This window comes from Hyla sarda, chromosome 1 (assembly GCF_029499605.1).
Source record: "Hyla sarda isolate aHylSar1 chromosome 1, aHylSar1.hap1, whole genome shotgun sequence".
NCBI classification, from domain to species: domain Eukaryota; kingdom Metazoa; phylum Chordata; class Amphibia; order Anura; family Hylidae; genus Hyla; species Hyla sarda.
In genome coordinates this window covers 405,823,023-405,830,343 of record NC_079189.1, presented here as the reverse complement: position 1 = coordinate 405,830,343, position 7,321 = coordinate 405,823,023, and the positions used below count along the sequence as shown (strand labels likewise).

General features: G+C 45.6%; 1 long non-coding RNA gene and 1 pseudogene across 4 annotated transcripts; one reads left to right on the top strand and one right to left on the bottom strand.

Moving 5' to 3' along the window:
- Positions 1-231: 231 nt before the first annotated feature.
- On the bottom strand, positions 232-4,477 carry LOC130277840 (uncharacterized). Of its 4 annotated transcripts, XR_008845615.1 has the most exons (4): positions 4,424-4,470; positions 841-881; positions 683-746; positions 232-610 (listed from the first exon to the last, which is right to left on the bottom strand). It is a non-coding gene; the product is annotated as an uncharacterized LOC130277840 (long non-coding RNA). The 4 variants fall into 4 exon arrangements; XR_008845612.1 differs by having other exon boundaries at positions 683-881; positions 4,424-4,477; XR_008845614.1 differs by having other exon boundaries at positions 232-581; positions 683-881; positions 4,424-4,477.
- Positions 4,478-5,970: 1,493 nt separating this feature from the next.
- LOC130344907 (U2 spliceosomal RNA) lies at positions 5,971-6,052 on the top strand (annotated as a pseudogene).
- The last annotated feature ends 1,269 nt before the right edge of the window (positions 6,053-7,321 follow it).

The window sequence follows — 7,321 nt, the reverse complement described above, 5'->3', positions numbered from 1 at the left end:
ATTATATTTAGAGGATACAGTGTCTGGCAGGTTTATAATGGGAATTGCTGGGTGTCCTATGGTTGCCTTGGCAACTGTACCACCCAGCATCAGTTGTCTCTCTCCGCACCGCATTATGCAGATCGTGCAGGAGAGCAGCTTTGGACACTTAAAATAAAACCTCATGTCATCCACGTTTTGCTAACACTATTTTTCACACACAAATAAAATAAATGAGTCAAACAAGTTAAATGGTTTAAAAAGGGGAACTTTATTTATTATATATAAAAATGTTTGTGTCGGGGATTTTTTGTAACCTCCATCACTCACAAAGAGCGTACAGTAACTAATACTCAGGACAGGAAAAACCTCCAGAGGGGAGGAAACCTGTAGGGAATCCATGGCTACTGTATTGCCCTTCCTCTGGGCATACTAAAGGAGGTTACCTCTAGAATTTGGGCAAATGTGTCTGTGTATGTGCGTGATTCGAGGGGCTGTGCCTTCATCCAAATTCTTCTGGAATAGGTCTGGAAATCTACGTCTTCATCCAACGTCTTGCTGTAGGTCCGGAAATGCTACTCCACATCCTGGAAATAGTGCATCTAAGATAGGAAAACAAAAGATAGATTATCTACATGTTTATTATAGAAAAGCACATTGAACTGCACTAAAGACCTTTTGGTCACAACAATGTGACACTTACCAGTCACAGTAGTGTATGTGACTTTGCATTCTCGGCCCCTACAGTGTCCAGCATCAGCCCCTCACTGATGAAGAATGAGCAGGAGCAGTGTTATATCTGCTCAGTGCTGCTCTCTGGTGGACAATGGTTATGACATCACATGTGTGACACGCTGTTACCTCCTGAGAGTTCTATTTCAGTAGTGCTGCTCTCTGATTGGCTGAAAAACAAAAAAGCTTTCTAATATATTCTGTATGACTGTTATCTAAGGGATTTTGGGGCAATTTTTTATTAAAATGGCGCTACTCCCTGTGGGTGCAATCATAGGCGTGCGCAGCCTATTGCATTAGGGTGTGCACCCTAAAGCACAAACTCACTCCGCGCACGCGTGTGTGTTTATGTATGTATGTGTATATATATATATATATATATATATATATACACATACACACACACACACTCCTGCTTGCATAGGAGTATAGGAGGATTGGATCAAGGGCCGGTTTTAGACTTAGCATGGCCCTCGGCAAAATCAGAAGTGGGGTCCCAAAAGTCACTTCAAATACCATAACAAATATCTAAAAAGCAAAAAAAAAAAATGGTACCGATAAAAACTACAAATCACAGCGCTAAAAATGACCCTCATACACCCCCATATACAGAAAAATAAAAGTGCTATAGGGATCAGAATAGTACAATTTTATATTTTTGTATTCACAATAGGTTGGCAGTATAAATCTCCCACATTAGGATGGAAATATATTTCCCCCACATTAGGTGCAGTACAGTTCCCCCACATTAGGTGCAGTATAGTTCCCCCACATTAGGTGCAGTATAGTTCCCCCACATTAGGTGCAGTATAGTTCCCCCACATTAGGTTAGTAGTACAGTTCCCCCACATTAGGTTGGCAGTATAGTTCCCCCACATTAGGTTAGTAGTACAGTTCCTCCACATTAGGTGCAGTATAGTCCCCCACATTAGGTGCAGTATAGTTCCCCCACACTAGGTGCAGTATAGTTCCTCCACATTAGGTTAGTAGTATAGTTCCCCCACATTAGGTTGGCAGTATAGTTCCCCCACATTAGGTTAGTAGTACAGTTCCTCCACATTAGGTGCAGTATAGTCCCCCACATTAGGTGCAGTATAGTTCCCCCACATTAGGTGCAGTATAGTTCCCCCACATTAGGTCAGTAGTATAGTTCCCCCACATTAGGTTAGTAGTACAGTTCCTCCACATTAGGTGCAGTATAGTTCCCCACATTAGGTGGAGTATAGTTCCCTCACATTAGGTGCAGTATAGTTCCCCCACATTAGGTGCAGTATAGTTCCCCCACATTAGGTGCAGTATAGTTCCCCCACATTAGGTTAGTAGTACAGTTCCCCCACATTAGGATAGTAGTACAGTTCCCCCACATTAGGTTGGCAGTATAGTTCCCCCACATTAGGTTAGTAGTACAGTTCCCCCACATTAGGTTGGCAGTATAGTTCCCCCACATTAGGTTAGTAGTACAGTTCCTCCACATTAGGTGCAGTATAGTCCCCCACATTAGGTGCAGCATAGTTCCCCCACACTAGGTGCAGTATAGTTCCTCCACATTAGGTTAGTAGTATAGTTCCCCCACATTAGGTTGGCAGTATAGTTCCCCCACATTAGGTTAGTAGTACAGTTCCTCCACATTAGGTGCAGTATAGTCCCCCACATTAGGTGCAGTATAGTTCCCCCACATTAGGTGCAGTATAGTTCCCCCACATTAGGTCAGTAGTATAGTTCCCCCACATTAGGTTAGTAGTACAGTTCCTCCACATTAGGTGCAGTATAGTTCCCCACATTAGGTGGAGTATAGTTCCCTCACATTAGGTGCAATATAGTTCCCCCACATTTGGTGCAGTATAGTTATAATTGTAGGGAGGAGGACAAGCCTAGAATTTACCATGAGGCTTACGGGACTAATTCTACCCCTGATCTTATATTTGCCAAGGGGTTCAATGGGCGGAGCCAAAGGGTTGTCAAAATTAGGTTTTGCCATGTATGATTGTGACTGTCTATTATATGTAGCCTACATATAATAGACAATCACACATGATGGGGATGTAGTCCTTAGCTGTGAGTCACAATCATACATGATCAGGGCTGGTGCAAGGACTTTTGGCACCCTAGGCGAAAGCTAATTTTGCCACCCCCTTGACCCCACATATTGGCTCTGCCCTTTGACACGCCCAACCTTACCAAACCTCCTCCTCATGTAATCACCTCACTACTGGGGTGACACACTGTAACAAACCTTCATCTCATGTAATCTCTTTACTACTGGGGTGACACACTGTAACAAACCTCCTCCTCATGTAATCTCCTTACTACTGGGGTGACACACTGTAACAAACCTCCTTCTCATGTAATCTCCTTACTACTGGGGTGACACACTGTTTAGCAGACAGTGTAACAGTATTAGATAGAGACAGTATCACACATTATAGGATTAGATACAGGGGCTCAGCAACCAGTATCAGACATAGGGGGATTAGATACACAGCTCAGCAGACAATATCAAACATAAAGGGATTAAATACACAGCTCAAATCACACATGGGGATTAGATACAGGGGCTCAGCAAACAGTATCACCCATGGGGGGATTAGATACAGGGTCTCAGCAAACAGTATCACACATGGGAGGATTAGATACACAGCTCATCAGACAGATCACACATGGGGGAATTAGATATAGGGGCTCAACAAACAGTATCACACATGGGAGGATTAGATACACAGCTCATCAGACAGATCCCATAAGGGGGATTAGATACACAGCTCAAACAGTATCACTTATGGGGGATTAGATACACAGTTTAGCAGACAGATCACACATGGGGGATTAGATACACAGCTCAGCAAACAGTATCACACATGGGGGGTTTAGATACACAGGCTAGCAGACAGATCACACACTGGGGGATTAGATACACAGGCTAGCAGACAGATCACACACTGGGGGATTAGATACACAGGCTAGCAGACAGATCACACATGGGGGGATTAGATACACAGCTCATTAGACAGATCACACACTGGGGGATTAGATACATATTTTATCAGACAGATCACACATGGGGGATTAGATACACATTTTAGCAGACAGATCACACATGGGGGGATTAGATACACAGCTCATTAGACAGATCACACATGGGGGATTCGATACACTGCTCAGCAAACAGTATCACACATGGGGAGTTTAGATACACAGCTCATTAGACAGATCACACACTGGGGGGATTAGATACACATTTTAGCAGACAGATCACACACTGGGGGGATTAGATACACATTTTAGCAGACAGATCACACACTGGGGGATTAGATACACATTTTAGCAGACAGATCACACACTGGGGGATTAGATACACATTTTAGCAGACAGATCACACACTTGGGGATTAGATACACATTTTAGCAGACAGATCACACATGGGGGGATTAGATACACATTTTAGCAGACAGATCACACATGGGGGGATTAGATACACAGCTCATTAGACAGATCACACATGGGGGATTCGATACACTGCTCAGCAAACAGTATCACACATGGGGAGTTTAGATACACAGCTCATTAGACAGATCACACACTGGGGGATTAGATACACATTTTAGCAGATAGATCACACACTGGGGGATTAGATACACATTTTAGCAGATAGATCACACACTGGGGGATTAGATACACATTTTAGCAGACAGATCACACATGAGAGGAGCCTCACCAGGTCAGTGTCTCTTCCCTGTCCGGCTGAGGCTCTGAGGACAGGAATGGCCGATATTTGTGACCTTTTCACCCTGATTTGAAGACACTGTCAGCTGAGGCAGAGAGAGGTACTTCGGGGGAGGAAGCAGCGCTCCTCGTCAGGATGAAGTAAGCAAAACAGCAGCCGCAATGTGGTTGTGATTAGGGGTTGGGGGGGTACTGGATCTCACAGTGCTTCTCCAGCAACATGAGGGGTGGGGCGGGGGGTGTTGTGGTCTTGCAGCTCCTCCAGCAAGACGTGGCTGAGGGGAGGGCGTGTATGTTGTCATTCAAGCTAGGTTTGCTGTGACGGGGGGGGGGAGGGGAATGGTGATGTCGGGGATGTCCGGTGGGGCTGGGGTTTAGTAGTGAGAAAAAAAAAAAAGCCCTGCAGCAGCGGGCCGCGGTGATTAGGGTGTGCCTGTGCACACCCGGCACACCCCGTGCGCACGCCTATGGGTGCAATATACTTGTTTCTCCTAACCAGACACTCAGTATTTGTAATATAATTTGGTGGCCCCAACAGCCTGGGCCCATAGGTTTCTTACACAGATCAGTGCGGCTCTGGCAGGCTCAATGAGCAGCGCTGGCTGCCGGGACGTCTGACGAGTGACATCCCTGACGTTGTGGTCTGGAGCGAAGGATGTCACTCGTCAGACATCCCGGCAGCCACTGATTTAGCCAGTTCAAGATCAGACACCATGGTCCTAGATAGACATACATCACCACTGATCCCCTGTGGCTGTCCATCTGTTGCAAAACTACAACTCCCAGCATGCCCTGGGCATGCTTGAAATTGTAGCTTTGCAACAGCAGCACAGACGTCTGTCGAAGGGGGGAACCACACAAAATAAAGCAATGTGGGCTTTGAAAAACACCGCACATAAATCATGTTTAATCCCAGCCTAAGCCTAGGAGCAGATGCAATTCTTGTTTGATGGTTTTTTTTTTGCCAAAAAATTTATTTAAATCCTGTGAAGATATAAAGTGGACCAGTTGCCCATAGCAACCATTCAGATCGCTTCTTTCATTTTTAAAAAGTCCTCTGAAACGTGAAAGAAGCGATCTGATTGGTTGCTATGGGCAACTGGTCAACTTTATCTCTGGACAGGTTTTCATACATCTCCCCCAATGTGTATTATTATTATTATTATTTCCCCCCTGGCTTTTCCTAGATTCTTTCATCATGTGACTCAAGAAGAAAAACCAGCAAAACTTCATAAAAAAAATAAAAAAAAAACATGCTCTCGGCATCCCACAGATTTGATAGTCTAAAAAGGCCATAAAAGGATGAAGAAAACCCCATTAGTGTCTGGCATTTCATATTACCCTATTGATTCCAACATAATATGTGCCCGCAGCGAGCATGGTGTTTTTTTCTGACAAACACGCCAAGTGTAATCCCAGACTAAATTAATGTTTTCACAATAAGTTGGGACAGGCTGCAGGCTTTGCTATATATTTGCATAGTTGCGGTGTACAGCAAGTGCCACATTTATGCGGCTGCGTTCTGATGGAATATATGGCTCTCTGCCTTTTGGCTAAGATCAAGTGTAGTATCTGTTCTTATCAGTGGTCTAGTCTCTGCCATTGATGTAGGATGGATGCTGCATGGAGGGGGCAGGTGCCTCGGGGCATTCCGGGTTCTGAGGAATTAGCTCGACGGCTGCTCTGATGTGATCTGTCCCCTCCAGGTTTCACCATGAGGCTGAGGAGGTTGAAGGCTGAGGTACTTCTGTGCCTCGGGGAGTGGTGACCCTGAGGTGCTGAAACTCACTGGATGTAATAACTTACTGGGTGGAAGCTCTGCACCACGTACTCTTCACCTTTGGCAATCACCCCTTTGATTCCCGGCCTTCTGGCTCGGATCGGGGACATTTTTATAGATCCTGCTTGATGTCCGGGCCGTACTTCACAGCGCATATTAATTAAATTATTTATGTCTGGTTTTTCACTGTGCTACTTGAACATGTTTTTGTTTGTCACAGGATTTGTCAGGATGCAGTAAGCCCTTCTGGGTGTCCCTCCTGGCTGTCCAGGGGAGGTGTGTGTGGCCATCAGATTCCGCACCTCCTGGCAAACCTCGGGCATCCCTGCATAGGCAGGATGCCATAGTATATAGCTTTGCGGGTGGATTCTTCGGCTGATGCCGGGAGCACTTGTTGTCCCCTAGTACCTTTGATGAAAAGGGACATTGAGCCTGGACCCTTGCAGGTGCCTTCTGGCCCAGAGGGGAAGGGTGGTTTCATCGGGGGGGCTCTCTCATTTCAGAGAAGGGCTTTGTGATGGACCGCATCCTTGTGCACGTTTTTTTGATTGTGACACATTTGCACTTTTTCTTGTGCTTAGGTATTAGAAAGCAGGTTCCGCGGCTACTGAAAAACTAGGTGTGGTTTTCTAGCTGCACAGTTTATGCACTGATTTATAACATGACACTTTAGCAAAAGTAGCTCAGTTTTGCACAACAATCACTCTGGCTGGGACTAGGCTGATTGAGGGTTTAGAGCCGAGGTACTTTTGTGCCTCGGGGAGAGGTGATCCTAAGGTGACGGAACTCACTGGTAGTTAAAGCTCATTGAGTTTTTGGCTAAGATCAAGTGTAGTAAATTTCCAGTTAGTTGGCGGTGTTGAAGACTACCAAGGCAGGATGGGGAACCACACAGTAGACAGGTGTACCAGGGATGGCTGTGGAGGGCAGCAGTCATCTCTGATGAGACCTGTTCCTGCTGGATCTGGTCTTAAGGTCCAGGTAGAGTGAAGGCCGAGGTGCACAAGTGCCCTAGGAGTGGTGACCCCAGGGTGCCGGAATTCACTTGGGATTCGCAACCTCACTTGAAGGAAAGCACGTAGCATGCACTTTTTCTCTCACTCTTCTGGA